Below are 17,775 nucleotides of genomic sequence, written 5' to 3'. Positions count from 1 at the left end.
CCTTACTGAACAATGCAGACTTACACCTACACCTTATGATTGTCTCTCCTGTCCCCTGCCTCAGATGCGGTCCTGGCCAGCGAGCTACCACTGCGCCCCTGACAGAGACAATCGCAACACAAGTTCCATCTGGTGCGTGGCAGCTCCTGCGTAGCTTTTTAAGGCTCACTTGCTATGGCCAATGTTTTGCATTTGCAAAGCAGTTGTGTTTTCAAATTTGAAAGCCCTTTGATAACTAAAGTTCTATTATTGCAGGAAAGAAGAGAGAGAAAAGCACAAAGAAATCAAACCATGATTTCCATCCCCTATAACCTTTTCATCGCAGGCCAGAGAACAGTGCTACCAAATGGCTTTGCAGGCATCCTTCTGAGACGGGCCAAAGTGCAGACGGGTGCCAGGTAATTACTTTTCTACACCTGCTTTCTCGATCTGATTCTGACACCTGCAATATTTTGGGAAAATGAAAATTGATTCAGAGACAGAGACATTTAAATGCCCTTGCTCTTAGTAAAGGACTTTGAGAAATAAAGACATTTAATTTTCCTTCGAGATGCTGGATTCCTGGTCCCCCCAAAGGGGTGCAATTCCTCCACCAGGGCGCTCCAGTCTCTTCAGAGGACACTGGAGCTATGAAAATCCATGTGAAATTATGCTGAAACAACTTTATGTGGCACAGCTTTCCATGAGCAGCGGTCAGCTTAAGCCTTGGTCTGCAGCTCAGAAGAGCCTCCTGAGGCTGCTCCCACAACCCAGCAATGCTGGGGCGGCAGCTCCCTGCTCACCGCTGCACCCCATTGCACACGCACTGCTTCTAACTCCGACTGTCCAGCTTTCAGCAAACCCTTCCTATGACAGGTGATGCCCACAGAACTGATGCAGAGATGATTCCACTCCTCTGAGTACTTTAACTTTGGCCCTAGGACACCTTCCAACTGAATGGTACAGTGGGGTGAGACTGGGCACTGTGACAATGACATGTCTGAGACCTGCTGGGGACAAGGGTGCTGCCTGGTTCCCGAGGGCAAGGAAGGACTCCACTGAGGCACAGCACGAGTGGAGAGGCTGTCACGTATTTGAGCTCCATTTTGAATTTTCAGTAGCATATATCCCTATAGGCAATTATTGTGAATTGAAACCATGGGGGTTCAGAATGAGTCACCCCAAATGTGCCTCTGTGGTATGAAAATTGCTGTGAGCTAGAAGCAATCAAAATTATGAAGGCTCAAAGGGAACTTCTCCCTTGTCCCCCAGCTATCTAGAGAAATTGAATATGGAGCCTTGGCTATAAGAGACTATCAGAGATCAGGCTTTTAACCTGCATGGAAGGGCAAAGTACAATCACTGAGCATGTGTTCTCCCTGCAGTGACCTAAAGCCCCAGGATGCCCGACCTCAGCCCTAGCTCACTATGTCATATAGATTCTGTTTTCCCTTTCTGTCTCTGAAGCCCTCTTGTATTGGGGGTCTCTGCCTCTGCTGTATGTGGGGTTCCTGTGAGCACAAAATTAAATTTGACTTTCTCTTGTCAATCTGTCTCGTGTTGATTCAATTATTGTACCAGCCAAAAGAACCACAAAAGGGGAAGGGAGTTTCTCCCTTTCCCCATGTTGTAACCAAGATTTCTTCTGCAAAGGAGGTGAGGTGACAATGTCCAGCCACTGCCGCCTCAGGGGAGCTGTTTCCAGGACAGGTTCCTCGGTGTCTCCTGGCCAGAAAGCAGTCTGGAAGGGAAATGCTCTACTGGCCTCTCTCTATCACCTTGGCCTTCAGGGGTTTTTTGTTTGTTGTTTTTCGTCCTCTGCTAATATTCTCAATCTAGTAGTTTACACCAAAAAATATTCTTCTATTTTCTAAAATCTACTGGATTAAAGTTGAAGGGTGACGAGAGAACAGGTAGAGTCCCTGACTTCAAGGACCTTCGAGTCTAGTTGATAGGCTTGCGTGGGAGGTGTGGGTCCTAAGTCGGTCGAGCTCACTTGTAGGTGAAGGTTATATTGTGAGCGTGTGTTTCACCGTGTAGCTACATAGCACCTGTGCCCTCCTTAGGGTCAGAACCACAGACCTGGTCTCTGTGCTGCGCTGCGCTGCCTCCTAGAAAAAAGACCGCCCTCCTTATCTTTTCTTCACTCAAAGCCACACCCTCAAGAGCACACTACCTGTTAAGTAATTACCTTTACTCTTTTTTTTTTTTAATTGATGAGAGAGAGAGAGATAGAGAGTAAGAGAGAGAGAGAGAAATATTGATGTGTTATTCTATATATCGATGCATTCATTAGTTGATTCCTGTATGTGCCCTGACCAGCGATCATGCCCACAACCTTGGTGTATGGGGACGATGCTCCAACCTACTGTGTTACCTAGCCAGGGCCACTGTTTACTCTTGAACAAGGCCAAGTTAGTGGCACCCACCTATTCACAGTTAAAAATCTGTTTAAAATTTAAGACGGCCCTTCACATCCGTGAATTCCCAATAGAGAGTCAAAAATACTGTTTCTGTCTGCTGGGTTAGTTGAATCCTTGGATATGAAGCCCTGGTCAGGGGGGGGCGATTAAATATTTATTGAAAAATGCTGCATGTAAGTTTAAACTCATGCTTTTAAATGGTCAGCTGGATACTTTTCATCTGAAAAAACAGTAACCTTAGAGAGAAAACCTAAATTGAGTTCATTGCAGGTCAGAGGTGCACTGTGGTACTGACGGCATAGTCCTTTGGGAGAGGCTGCAGGAGAGACGGCCTAAGGCCTCACGCCCAGACCCAACGTATTTATTGTGGTCCTTCTACTTTGTTTCACTTTCTAAACATACCTATAACTTATAAACAAATAAAAATGAATATTCATATGCTAAACAGATATGACATTACCTTTTAATTGTACCGAATAGTGGTTTTCTTTTTTTTTTTTTTTGAGAAAAGTAGCGATAAGGGTTTGAGACATTTAATTCAGATATTAAAGCTACACTATTGTGAGCTGAAAAACATCTAAAAATGTCAGTTTAAATGACATAGCTGTGGAAGTATATATATATATATATATATATATATATATATATATATATATATATATAGAGAGAGAGAGAGAGAGACCTATTTTCCCAGGGTCTTAAAAAATGCTTTACCCACGTTGACTTTGCTCAGCCTGAAATCACCTCTACTAATATTACCATGTCCCTATTTAAAAGATCCTGAGAAAGTCAGGCTGAAATGACAGTTAGTCTGAGCTTATAGTTTCTGCGCCTGGAATATAAAACCTTTAAGAGTCAGGCATCGAGGGTGCTTTCTTTTTTTCAAATGACAAGGACTAGTCTTGTGAGTTACGCCTTGGGAACGCCGTCATTCGCAAGTTCCTCTCCCCCTCCTTCCCGCTGTCTGCAGAGTCACATGCACAGAGCTCCGTGAATGAGACATCAGTACTCTCGGCCTTCTTCACGCACTTGCACTTCACAGAGTTGTGCAACCCTGTTTATCATCTTGATTTTCCCTCTGTATCTCCTTAATTTATGGTAAATACCACCCCTGCTATAAGCCCTCTACTTCTGGCCGCAGCCCTAAGGGAGGCCCCACGTCTGGGTCTCTGACAAGGCTGATCTGCCTCACAGTGGACGCCAGATGAGGCCCCACGTTGGGTGCCAGATGAGGCCCCATGTTGGGTGCCAGATGAGGCCCCATGTTGGGTGCCAGATGAGGCGGAGTCGCCTCCAATGCCCTGGCTCGGTTGGAAACTACTCTGTCCAGCAGAGGCTTCACGGCCACGGCAGAACAAATGTATCCGGGACACTGTATTTTGTCTGGGGGTAGGGAGGCAGCTGTTCCCTCTAGTGGAGAATAGCACGAGACCTCCGTCCCTCATGCCTTTTATTGAGAAGGGTACGCATGGGACATACAAGGTCAAAATTCATAAATCATCCATAGCTTTTAGGCCTCTGGATTACAGTTGACAGTTACAGGTTATCGATATCAATATAGAAGGCACAGTGACCAGTCTGTCTCAGGGTCTATTAAGCATCTTGACGCCACACTGCATTAGGTGCAAGGTTTCATACATTCCTTGCTAGAGACTGTTTATACTTGACTAAGAGATAAGAAAAGCAGAGCAAGTTCTAAAGCATAATAAGCATTCTTAAATCCAGTTCCCACGGAAACCCTCTGAGTGGTTTTCGGTCATGTCTTCCGCGCAGCCTCCAGTGTGCTGTTGAGACTTAAAGACAAACCAGGGGGGCAAGTCTGGCTCACGGCCGAGGTTACAATTTCCAAAACAAAAATGAGCAGTTCCCCACACCTAAGAAGTTAGAGAGAGAGAAAATTTTGCCCATTTCTTGTTTGTGTTTTATCTTCCAAGTTAAAGAACATGCTTCTGACTACTGTCTATAGCTAAGAAGGCAGTTAGCAAATTCTCTCCCCAAAGAACAGCTATAAAGCTGAGAAGAAACAACAAAAAACACCATTTCATTGTGTGGAAATTGACCAAAACATGTGCAGCGGCCTGAAAAGAGCTCATGCCTGAGTGACTGCTCGGCCTCATGTGGGGACAGCGGGGGTCTGGCATCTCCCCCATCCTGTCAGCACAGGGCTGGGGGCTCTGCTACTGCAGAGGCCACCGTGTCTCACTCATCTCAGAGAGGGGGACAAAGCCTATGCCCAGGGATACTGTCAGTGACAGTGACAGTCTTCATGAGGGGTGAGGAAAGGGGCCCGTGGCTATATTGTCCTGATGCTTAGGCATAGTTGGGGACAACCCTGTTCCTGGGTAGAGCTGCTGGCCCAGTGGAGACCACACTATGCCTGTATGTCTGGAGTCCCCTGAGACTGTGTATGCACACAGAGGAGACAGGGAAGAGCCCAAGGGAAGGCAAGAGCTGGTCATGCTTGAAACAGACTGAACTTAGAACGTGCCCCTTGGCTCCCCACATACTGCTAGCAGAGGACAGAAGCCTTCCTGGCTCAAGGCATTTGAGGTCAACCTCTGTCTACTCATTGGCTGACAAGCAGATACACAGACTTGGGCAATCCCAGGAGTCAGAATCAAAAATAAATACAACAACTTGGCAGACAAACAGCAAAGACTTAGCTGATAAACAATATAACTGTCATATATAGAACACTTAATCCAATGATTGCAGAATAGAAATTGTTTTTAAGTCCATATGGGACATTCTTCAGAATTGACTATATGCTAGACCTCAAGACATGTCTCAATAAATTCCAAAGAATTAAAAACGTATAAAGTATGTTTTCCAACACAACAGAACTCCATTAGAAATGAACAACAGTGTGAAACTGAGAAAGTCACCAGATGTTTGGATATAAACAGCATCCTTCTAAATAACCCACGGGTGAAAAAAGAAATCACAAAGAAATGAAAAAGAATTGTAAACTAAATTAAAATAAAAACACAAGATAAAATTATAAATGAAGATAAAGCGGTGACCAAATGAGAATTTATAGTTTTAAAAGCCTGCATCAGAAAATAGAGACGGTCTCAGATCAATACAATAAAACTGCACCTTAAGAAACTAAGAAAAGCACTCGTAGGAAATAATAAAGAGCAGAAATCGATGAAATAGAAACCAGAACTAAAATAGAGACCAATAACTGAAACTACAAGTTGGCCCTATAAAAAGATAAAAAATTGATGAACCATAGTCAAATTGATGAAGAAAAACTGAGATAAGATGCAAATGTCTAAAGCCAGGTATGCACAAGGGGCCTCACTGATGACCTTACAGACATTAAAAGGACTTATGGGTTTTAGAAACAACTTTATGCAAACAAATGGACAATTTAAAGGAAATAGAAAAATTATTAGAAAGATACAAATGACTAAAATTAACTCAAGAAGAAACAGAATATGTAAGTAGACCTATAACAAGTACAGTAAAAGAAGTAAAATAACAAGTAAAGGACCTACTATAACCAAAACAATTTTGAAAAAGAGACAAAATTAAAGAACTTGATCCAATTTCAAAGCTTGCTCTACAGCTACAGTGATCACGAGAACGGGCTGTGGGTGCAAAGACAGGCACAGATGACTGAATTGACAGTCCTCTACGTCCACAGTCAACTTTCATGTGACAAAGCCATCAAGATACTGAAATGGAGAAAACAACTGTCTTTTCAACAAAGTGTTGAGATAATCAAACATCCACATGCAAAAATACTTAACTTTTAACTTCACTTATACAAAAAACAAACAAACAAACCCTTAAAATGGATTACAGACATAATGTAAAATGGAATTACACAAGTTCTGGACTAAAACATAAAGAAAATCTTCATAATCTTGAGTTAGGCAAAGATAAAGCACTAAGCACAACATATAAAAATTTGATAAATTGGAATTTATCAAAGTTAAAGCCTATTGCACTTCAAAAGACATCATTAAGAAAATGGAGCCCTGGCTGGTGTGGCTCGAATTGAGTCCTGGCCTGTGAACCAAATGGTCTCCAGTTCAATTTCCAGTCAGGGCACCTGCCTGGGTTGTGGGCCAGGTCTCCAGTCGGGGGTGTGTGAGAGGCAACCACACATTGATGTTTCTCTCCCTCTTTTTCTCCCTCCCTCCTGCTTTCTCTAAAAATGAAATAAAATGTTTTAAAAAAAGAAAATGAAAGTATAAACTAAAACTGGGGGAAAATTTTGCAAATCATGTATTGATTAATAAGGGACATGTATCCAGAATATATAAAAAACTCTTACAACAAAATAATAAGAAAACAGCCAAATTTAAAGTCAACAAAAATTTGAATAATTATTTCACAAAGAATATATATGAATAGTTAATATGCATATAAAAAGGTACTCAACACTATTAGTCAACAGGGAAATGAAAATTTTACCCCAACACAACACCAATACACACCTATTCAAATGGCTATAGTATACAACAAACAACACTAAATGTGGGCAAAGATGTGGATAAACTAGAATCCTTATGTATTGATGGTGGGAGTATAAAATGGTACAACCACCTTTGAAAACACTTTGACAGTTTCTGAAATAGTTAAACATAAACTTACCATGCTACCCAGACACTCTACTCCTAAGAATTCACCCACAAGAAACAGAAACATATGTCCACACAAAGATGAGCAAGTGAGTTCATAGCAGCATTATTTATAATAGCCCCAAATGGAAACAATCCAAATATCCACCAACTGATACAAAATCTATATATTTGTGCAAAGGAAAGTCATTCACCAATAAAAGGAAATAATTAGGAAATAATACCACATAAGGGATGATTTTAAAAACATTATGCCAAGTGAAAGGAGCCAACTGCCAAAACTAGATATCATATATACCCAGTTATATAAAATATTATATTATATAAAATATTGAAGAGATGCAAAGTTATAAAGAAAGAAAGGAATATGTGGTTGCTTAGTCCTGGAGGAGGAAGCAGGGACTTACTACAAATGGTAAAAGAAGAAATTGGTGGGAATAGAAGTGTTCTAAAAGTTGATAGTTATCATTATTAATCTATGAATTTACCAAAAATAAAAAGGAATCTTCTGAGAGTGTATGCAAGTGAGAAAGAAAAGGAGTTAGAACATGAATCAATTGAAACCAAGTCAAGAACAAGAAATGTTTAGAAAAAAAGGGTTTGCTTTCAGTCTCTCTAATCTTGACAAATTCAAAATGTGACCCAGAAATCTTCAACTTCCTTCCATACACAATTATTGATTTATCAACAATAAACTTACTTAAAACCAAATTATATTTATATAATTTAAAATGTGCTGTTTCTGGTAACTTTGAATAAAAAATATAGATTCATAAAATGAATAAACAATGTTCTTATCTTTTCTCTTTGGTAATTTATTGATTTCCTTTTTTGGAAACAACATAGAATATTAAGCTAAACTCTAGTTAGAAATAAATCTGGCTTATAGACAAGTTCACTGCTCCTTGGATTTTATTTATCCAAGCTCTGAATCTTGGTGGTATCAAGAACACACTGCTGGTTAAAACACACTCACACATACACACATACATGAAGGGCACGTGTGTGCACACACATACACTCAAACCAGCATACTGACATCAATCTATTTCCTCACATTGATAGGAGTCCAGATATTTTATTTGTTTTATTCATTTTATGTAGTGAAGGGATAAGAGGCTAAATTTATATCAAAATTACAATTCAAAGAGACATACACAACATAAAATGACCTTTTTTTTTTCCTTATTAGATTGTCAAAATGGCTACGGAAGTAATTTTCTTGCTAAACTTTTAAGTAACCACTCACTTTAAAATAATCTTTCGCAGGTTTGCTTGTACACTCAAAAATAGCTTTGTGTTTTGAAAAAAAAAGTTGTTTTCACCCAGGTGGAAGGATCAGGGCGATTTAAGTTGTGCTAAAATTAACTGGGAATGTTAAGGCATCTATAGTTGATTTTTTATATCTAGTTATGTTACTGAACAGCAATTTGGGGTCCAGCTGCCTGCTGCCATGCTCCAGGCAAAATTACGAGGCAAAGGTTTGGGGATGAAAGGAAAAGGGTCTTTACTCAAAAACAGTCACTTCAGCCTATCAAGTCACAGCCTTAATTACTGAGGCCTAGCAATTAAAGCTAAGCTCTGACACCTGGGTTCTCCTAGCTTTTCCCTTGTAGTTTCTATAGGGTTAGTGTATAGACTAAAACAACATAATACACGAAGCTACATAATTTTGCAAGGATGGCAGCTTCTGCCTCAGAGCCTGTTCCCTCTAGAACACCCAAAGAATAAGCCTGCCAGCTTCTGCCAGGCCAGCCCAATCCTAGGCTGTGCCTGGAGCTCCTTCCCATGCAAAATACCATCTGTTGGGAAATGCAGGCAGCTGCAGCACCATCATGCAGGCATCCTTGAGGAAGAAGAGCCAGGGAACTGGAACCAGAGCCAGAGCCCGAGAGAGAGCAAGCTCAGGAGCCAGAAAAGGTCCTGAGCCAAAAAGCCAGCCCTCATTTTACGTATTTCCATTGGCTCTGGAGGCTTCAGCTTCTCAGCCAATCCTGTTCTAGACTGCTTTCCGTTGCCTTGGCAACCTCCTCCTACGGCCCCTCCTACTTCTCCCCAATGATCTTCATCAGATCTCTCTGTATCAGTTATAAAGCCAGTGTTTCTCTAAGATTTGAAAAAATTATCAAAACCCTATCCCAAATCATTGTTAATTATATTTTAACATTAAGCTCATCAAGCTATAGACAGGATAAGTATAAAAATTTAGAATGATTATAGAATATACAACAGACTAAAAAAGAAATTAAGTTTAAGTTTAAAACTAAACTATATACCACAGAACCATCACAAAAAGTATTTCAGGGCACGAAGAGATCAGAAGTGATGTCTTCAAAAGACAGATGTAGAGTCCGAGGAAATGAGAAGTAAACATTAAATATGTTTAACTGAGCAAAAGTTCAACATGAGTCACAGCTCCAGGGTTGCCCATCCGTCTGCCTTGCTACAGCAAATTGCAATAGGATGACTGATGGCTGCAGTGTCACCTGCACAGCCCCATCCTGGTGACTTGACAAGCAAAGTCAATCTTTCTGTTTCATCTTTCTGGCAAATAACTGAATCATCGCCAAACCTACAAGGAATCCAGTCTAGAGCTGAAATGTGCACAGACATGTGTTGCAATATCCTTGAGCAGTGCATGCACTTACTCTCAGTCACTTGATGAGGCGCTAGAAATATTTAGTAAGAGCAGATTCAGAAGGACTTCTGTATACTTAACCCAAGACACAAAAGGCAACACAAATAGGACATACTTAATGGCACTGAACTGTACACATAAAATTGGTTAAAACTAAATTATATGTCATGTGTACTTTGACACAATTTTGACAAAAGAGATTCAAAGTCCTCTCTCGGGCAAATTAGTCCTCATTTGCATTCTGATATGTTCTTAACTGAACAGGAAAGCAGTGGAGAGCCAGCGCACTGGGGTTCATGTAAGTCCATTGGGGGCACTCTCACCCTGTAGAGTGATTTCAAGTCAATAGTATAAAGATTATTAGAAAGATGTAGGCCCTGGGGGCCAAGACCACTCAATGGGGAAAATTATATATTCATATGTAAGAGAATGAGGTCAGGCCCTTATCATAACACCATATACAAAAATTAACTCATAGTGGAAGAAAGACTGAAATATAAGATCCAAAATTATAAAAATGTTAAAAGAAAAGATAAATAGAAAGCTTAATGAAATATAATTTGGTGATGATTTCTTGGCTGTGAAACCAAAAACACAGACAACAGACAAATAGAGTAGAGAAAGTAGCAAAAATAGACAAATGGGACTACATCAAACTTAAAAATTTGTACATGAAGTAGGAAAGATACAGAATGGAAAAATATTTGCAAGTCATGGATTTGATGAGGAGTTAATACACAAAATCTTCAAGTACAAGGAACTCCTATAACTCCACAACAAAAATCAAATAACCTGATTTTAAAATGGGAAAGAAACTAGCATAGAAATTTCTCCAAAAATGATAAACACATGGCCAAAAAGCATATAAAAAAGATGCTTAGCATCACTAATCATCAGAAAAATGCAAATAAAACCACAGTGAGGTATCACTTCACACCCATTAAGATGGCCATTATCCAAAAATCAGAAAATTACAAGTGTTGGCAAGGATGTAGAGCAATTGGAACACTTGCCCACTGTTGGCAGAATTGCAAAATAGTGCAGCATCATGGGAAACAGTATGGAGGTTCACCAAAATATCAGAGCTAGAATTGCCATATGATCCCATAATCCCCCTTTGGGTATATATACAAAAGAATTGGAAGCAGGATCTTGAAGAGATAAACTCTATAAGTTTTGGAGTGGTGCCCAACACAGGAATGTGAATTCATTTCTCCATTCTCCTATGTAACAAGCATTTTTTCATTCCCTTAATACCTCGGAGTCCCTACTGTGTGTCATCTGTGCTCTAGGTGAGGGGTAGGTGTTGCTCTGGGGAGCCCTGAACCATAACTGTAAAAGAACCAAAGCCTCCCCTTCCCATGCAGTGTTCATGGAGCTGAGAGTGCCTGCTCCCCACAGCCACAGTGACAGGAAGTGACCCAGTGGGCCAAGCACAACACCTCTTTGCCAGTGATTGACCTAAGAGAGGGGAGAAGTGACCCAGGAAGGACCAATAATTCCTGGAGTTGATAGTTTCAAAAAGAATTTTCATTGTCACTGCATTTCCTAAGCTGGGCTGCTAGTTAACCTCTTGGCCACCTGCAGGAAATCCCTCTGATGTGTGAGAATGAATCCTATAGAAAGCAGTAACCCAGCCCAGAGGTGTGTTGAGAGACAGGACATTAGTAATGCCATTTGAGCCGTGAAGCCAGTAGAGCCAACCATAACTCAAGTGTGGTCAAGGCCCGGCTCCCTAATTCCGTGAGGTCATATGTCCTGCTCCTGCATGCTTTAGCAGAAGCTCTTTTCCTCAGGTCACGCCACTTGCACCTGTTCCCCAGCTCTCATAACAGTCCTCTGCCCTTTGGAGCCTTTGGTCTGTGGGAAGGCGATGGTCACCAGTGATATTCCACCGTTAGAACAGATCTCTCCAGGGCTAATATGAGCCCGGAGGGCTTTAAGATGTGGATCATCTATTAAGAAACTATTGAATAGATAATTGTGCAAAAACATCTCTTGAGTGTTCACAGTGGACCAGAAGCCAGTGTCCATGTCATACAGCAAGATCACAACCCGCACATTCGTGAAATTTATATTAGCAGGTGAAAAAAGAATCAATAGTCTTGGAAGACCAGCGAGAATGGGTGTTAAGAAGAAAATCCCGGCACTTAGCTTGAGAGCCCAGGCTCCTTGTTATCACAGGTTGTTCCTTTAGGATGGAGTTTGCAGTCGTGACTTCAGCCCATTAAATAACCTCCTGATCCTACAGGGGCTGAGGGCCAAACTGAGCAACTCACAGCCCGGGAAATACACAGCATAGGCGGGTGAATCATTTTTGATCCAGCACAATTCCCAGCATATGAAAAATCTATCTGGTGTTATAAAAATAATGTCCCTCCCATGATGGACTAAATACACAGATCTTCCGGGACTATACTTCTAAAGGGCTATCAGACATGCAGTTTTATAAGAAAGGTCTCTTTTTCTTCATAAAATATTTATTTTTTCCCTTAGACTTAACATAAATGACCCAAGTTCATTGTGGAAAAGTTATAAAAAATTGACCAGGTAAAAACAGTGTATAGTCATGCAAGCATGCCAGGTAAGTGCTGCCCCTGTTCTGGTGACGTGCTGGTGGTGGGACAGCTGTAGTGAATGTCACAGCAGGATACGTGTGTGTGAAATACGCTGATCACTCACACGTCACAAGGATCTGCTGACTTCTGCATGTAAAGATGTATAACCTGTGACGTTATTTAAATGCCTCCTCAGCGTCCCAGTCTGTAGTATCTAGTGTCCCGACACACGAGTGTCCTATAATTTATTTAGCCTGTTCCTACTGTTAGACTTTTTGTTATTTTTCCAAATTCAGGTGTTACCGAACTGAAAATATGTGGTATTTTTATAGCTTATTATATATTTTGTCAAGCTGTCCTCCACAAAAACGGTAACATTTTACATTCCTACCCACCAGCAAGCAGGAAGAATCTTGCTTTCTCACACCTCTAACAGCATTATTATTTAAAACATTATTATAAGTAACTTATGAATTGAAAATAATTATACAAAATAAACATGCAAATCAATATGTATAAATACTATAATATTAATTTTTATAGAAGTAGAGATAAGGTAACCGTTAAATTAATTTTACAGTAATTTATTTCCATGTAATTTATTTTCTGGGACTAATATCTGTTCTCCACCAAGATGATGTCAAACAAGCCTGCTTTCAGTGAATCACAACTGAACACAGAATTGTTTACAAGATCAAAGTTTCTCACGTGTACTATTAGAACATCAATCAGACCCTTATATTTTAATGGCTAAAAGCTACTATTTTAAAAAACCTAAGAGTTTTATGGACTTGCACAAATAAATCTGTTTACAATTTTGTGAAGAGAATTGGTTGTTAGTTTTAGTTATAGTGGTTTGACATGAAAAGTTTATAAATGCTGTTAAAATATAGTACAATAGATACTGAGAAAATCTTCCACACAGTGTGACTTGTGTTTAATAGTGTTAGACACCCACTTTTAAAAAATTATTATACATTGTTTTTTATTATTTAATTGTGGCAACCTAATCTACATTTGACACATCATGTTTTATAGAAGTTTATGGATTTGAAAATAAATTATAATATTTAAGGAGTATAGATTGATTATGGCAGTACTTCCAAAATGTTTCTTATAGTATAGGATACTCCATTAATTTTTTTTGTATTTTTTTATTAAAAGCTTCTTTATTCTGGAAAAGCAAGTGCAAGTCATATTTATAGAAATACTGACATTACAAAGTACAGGGAAAAGGGGAAGGGAGAAGCAAGCAAAAATGTCTACAACTCTTCCTGATACTATCTCACCAAACAAAATCATCCTGCCCTGTCCCACATTCAATCACTTATTCAGTGAACCACAAATAAACTCCTCTCTGGAAGATACATTACTTTGAGATGGTGGGAAAAGGGGCCAAAAGCAGGGATAGACAGCTTCATTCTTTTGGCAGATCTTCTCCGTCATTATAGGTGGGCAGTACTGTTAATAAAAGCATGCGCTTCTCTGTACAGCATCTTTAAAAAATTCAAGGATGAGATGGCTGAGGTTTCAGCTCAAGGGTCTCCAAATACATCGTGGCCCAGTCCCTGACCTTCCCACATGCTGTTTCTTGGCCGCTTTCCAGAGCAGCGCCATGCCCTGAGAGCTTCCATGGTCAAGCTGTTCTGTGGGGTTTTGTTTCTTCAGAGCCCAATCCTGGGATCCACATGGCTCCCTGGTGCTCCCCACCCAGCTGGGCAACCTTGCCCTCCAGGGGCCGGACCTTTGATGCCAAGCAGGTGGCCCACTGTGGTCCCCACACTCTCAATCAGCAATCTGCAGCACCGTCTACCCACATCCTTATCCACTTCTCTCACTACGTCCTGTGATTTCCTCTCAGTCAATACCTGACTGTTTTGGGGGTTGAGAAGGCCTCCTGACCCCGGAGTGCCTGGTACCTGTACCACTGTAGTGCTTGGCTGGCTTCGGTTTGAAGGATAATAAATTGGAGAAATCGATTAGGGCTGAGGGGCCAAACAGGTTCATTATGTACTGCGCTTTGGACTTGAGCCCATAGAGCTAATTGAGATGCTGTTTCTGGTTGAAGGCATGAGGCCCGAGGCCACCGCAGGGGGAGACCGCTCCATGAAGCCATCGTCTCAACAGCCAGAACAATGCAGAAGATGCTCCATTTAAAAAGGTTTTTGTGGTCAAATATATTCGTGTTTATCCTCTCCTTGGTTTAGAGAATTGCAATATTAGTAGATGGAGAGTTCTGAGAAGTTAGAGAAATAAGCATCGTGTTTTACCTTATTTTAGTGATTTCCACACTTTTCAGCCAGATTACGCATCATGTCTCCTCCCTCACATTCCAAGTGCTCTCAGTGACATCACAGATGACAGCCATTCTGTTCCCTGTTCCCTCGCTCTCTCTTCTCAGCTGCTCCGAGGCCCCTGCCGTGGTCAGCACACGCTGCTGCCTCCAGGAGGTGGGGGCTGGCCCGAGACACGCAGGGCCGAGCGCTGCGGGCTGCACTGGGTCCCAGGAAGCCAGGGGCCTGATTTGCCTCTGCGGCCTCAGGGACACCCCTCCTGACCTCCTTCAGTTGTCATTGACTCCGCCAATGGCCTCGTCCTCCAGCCTCCTCCACTCGCCACCTGGGACTTCTGGGCCACTTATTTCTGTTCCTTTCCTGACTTTTGTTTCATTGGGGAATTGCAGTGAGAAGAGAACACAGACCAGACACTGCCGAGCCTCGGTGCAGTCTTTGCTCAGCTACTCAGCTCACTCGTTTTAAAAACACAGGACCTGCTCACTGTGTGCAGGGGCCGGATCTAAGTAACGTAGCTCGTCAGCTCTTGGTACAACCTGTGGACTGGTATGCGCGCCCCGCGCCCGCCACCTCGCCTGAGCAGCACAGCCAAGTTCGACACTCGCTGCGGGCGACAGCGAGGGACCCACCCACCAGCTACGGCGCCGCCTGCAGGGCACTTGACCTGTTTGCTTCTCTGAGTCGCTCTAGAAGGCAGTCCCAGTTCTGAGGCTCCATCCCTGCCCTGCTTTACCTGTTCCGTGTGTTTCCCAGCAGTGCTCCCCAGGCTCTGTCAGGCCTCCTTGCTCACCGACGCCACCACCCTGCCTGACAAGGCCGACAACAAAATTGCAGGTGAGGCTGACAGGTCATCACCGCAGCTGGCAGGTGCCTCACGCTTAGCAGTGAGCTTAAGGGAGGGGCAGAGACCGGAGAGGCACCCGGTGGCGGGTGGGGCCGGCCAGGAAGCAGCTGGCGGGGCGCTTGGCACAGGGCGGGCGTTCAGTCATGTCTGCAAGCGTGACGCGCAAGGAGGAAGACCAGCAACGAATGACAAACCCGGGCTCATTAGGAAGGACAAACGGCCAGTTCCAGTGTGCCATTTAAGATACAACTTCACAATAGGAGAGTCAAGTTTAGTTATCGAGAGGATCTGTGGGCTTAAAGAGAGAATCTCCTACGTGCGTGGCGAAGCCAGAAGTCCTGATGCTAAAGCATCTCAAAGCAGAGACTGGCCTGAGTACAACCAAGCTACCCAAACATAACCGACCCAGGTAGCTACTTAGTCATGGCCCCGAAGCTCTGAAAGTCTTCATTTCAAAGTGTAGTATAAGTGTCAGCAAACACAAATAAATAGGTTCTTCAGACAACTGGCAAAAAGTTAAAAATATGACTTAATATTTACCTGTAAATAACAGTTTAACCTTTATTTAGAAAACATGAAAAATGGAAAAATATATATAAAGTAGTATGGGTAATTTTACCAGTTTTCTCTATTGTCATCTTATAGTCATTACAATAATTTTATATTACTTAGAATAAATAAAAGAGGGGCCCTTTCTACAATTCCAGTAAAAGGCACACCTTCGTATGTGATACTTTGTCATTTGCCAAGTCTTCTGGCTGCTTAGTTTTTGTGAACAGACCTGTATGTATTATGACCAGACAGTGAGTCCCCACCCAGCTCACAAAGTCAGCAGTGACAGAGCTAGAAGGAGCTCTGTGGGGAACTAAAAAGTTCCTTAGCTGAAGTCTTACTAACTGACATCCTAAAGTTCTGCTTGGCATGGCCTCACCATCCCATAATAGTTGTTTACTCCTTACTAGGGCAACGTCCCTCTTTCTATTCCTGGGATTGCTGTCCTGCAGTTTAACTCATATCTGCCAGATAACGCCCAAGCTGCAGCTGCGTTCCCTCCGAATGAAAAATTCCTCTTCTCCTGAGCTATAAGAATGCTGTTTTGACTAAGAATAAATGAGACTTGATCAGAGCACTGTCTTGTCTCCTCTCCTTGTGTCTCTTGCCCCTTCTTCATCCTCACTCCCCCTCTAGGGTCCTCGTTGCTCGACCTGCGGGACGGGTCAGAGCTCTACATCCCATTCAGTCCTCTCTGTGACACACCCCACTGCCCTGTCTTCCGTCACTCACTACCTGGTCACAGAAGGCAGAGGAGTGAATTATAGAGAAGGGTACAAATTCAAGATTGTACAAGATGACAGAAAACACTCAGAGCAAAACAATTTAATTTTAAATATTTCTATTCAGGAAATTGGTCCAACACCTGGAGACTTCAGCCCTTCCACTTGAGTGTACATGGTACTCTACATTAAATATTACACATCATGAATTCAGAAACCGACATATTGAACTAACATGTATGTTTCTTGTTATGAGCTAGATTGTGTCTCCCCATCTAAAGCAAATATTCATGTGTTGAAGGCCTAAACCCATAACATGGGAAAGTGACAGAACTTGGAGGGAACATGACATCATGAGGGTGGGTCCTTCCAGGGAGATATTAGGATGCAGCTACACAGAGGGAGGATGATGAGGAGACAGGGTGACAGGTGACCTTCTGTGAGCCAAGGAGAGAGGCCTCAGGAAAAAAAACCCAACCCTGTCCATTCCTTGATCTGAGACTTCTAGGCTCCAGGATTACAAGAAAGTAAACTGTTGTGCCGGCCGCCAGTCCATGGGCTCCTTTATGGCTGCCCGAGCAGACGGACGTTACTGCTCTATGATCTGCAGTCTACCCAGTCACAGTGGATGGTTCCTCACACAATAACCTCAGATTCTATTTGTTAGTCTGCTACATAGGCCATCCACATCCAGACAGGAAGTCCTCACTTGGCCTTAAATATAAGGAAACCAATGTGACCACAGGCTAAAATGATAGAAACAAGAGTTGAGTTTATACAGCTTACTTCTCATCATAAAAATATCACCAAACTTCTAAGTATAAAGCAAAAACACTTCTAATATGAAACATTGTAATAAATGTGAGCTCTGCAAACGTTTAAGAAACCTTAATAAAGAACAAGTAGGATCATCCTCTTCTACCCCATTTACTCCAGTTCAGGGTCACGGGCAGGAGGAGCCTCTTCCAGAAGCTCAAGGCACAAGGTGGGACCCTCCTTGGACAGGACGCCCTTTCATGACAGTGCCACTCACACACACTCCTCAGACAGGGGCAATTGAGACTGATTAGCCACCTCACCCACCTGCACATGTTTGAATGGGAGAGGACACGGGAGTCCCTGGAGGAAACCCAGCCAGACACGGGGAGAAGGTGCAAACACCACGCAGAC

The sequence above is a fragment of the Furipterus horrens genome, unplaced genomic scaffold (genome assembly GCF_987537825.1).
Source record: "Furipterus horrens unplaced genomic scaffold, mFurHor1.1.pri manual_scaffold_15, whole genome shotgun sequence".
Lineage (NCBI taxonomy): Eukaryota > Metazoa > Chordata > Mammalia > Chiroptera > Furipteridae > Furipterus > Furipterus horrens.
Note: the sequence above shows the minus strand (reverse complement) of the source record.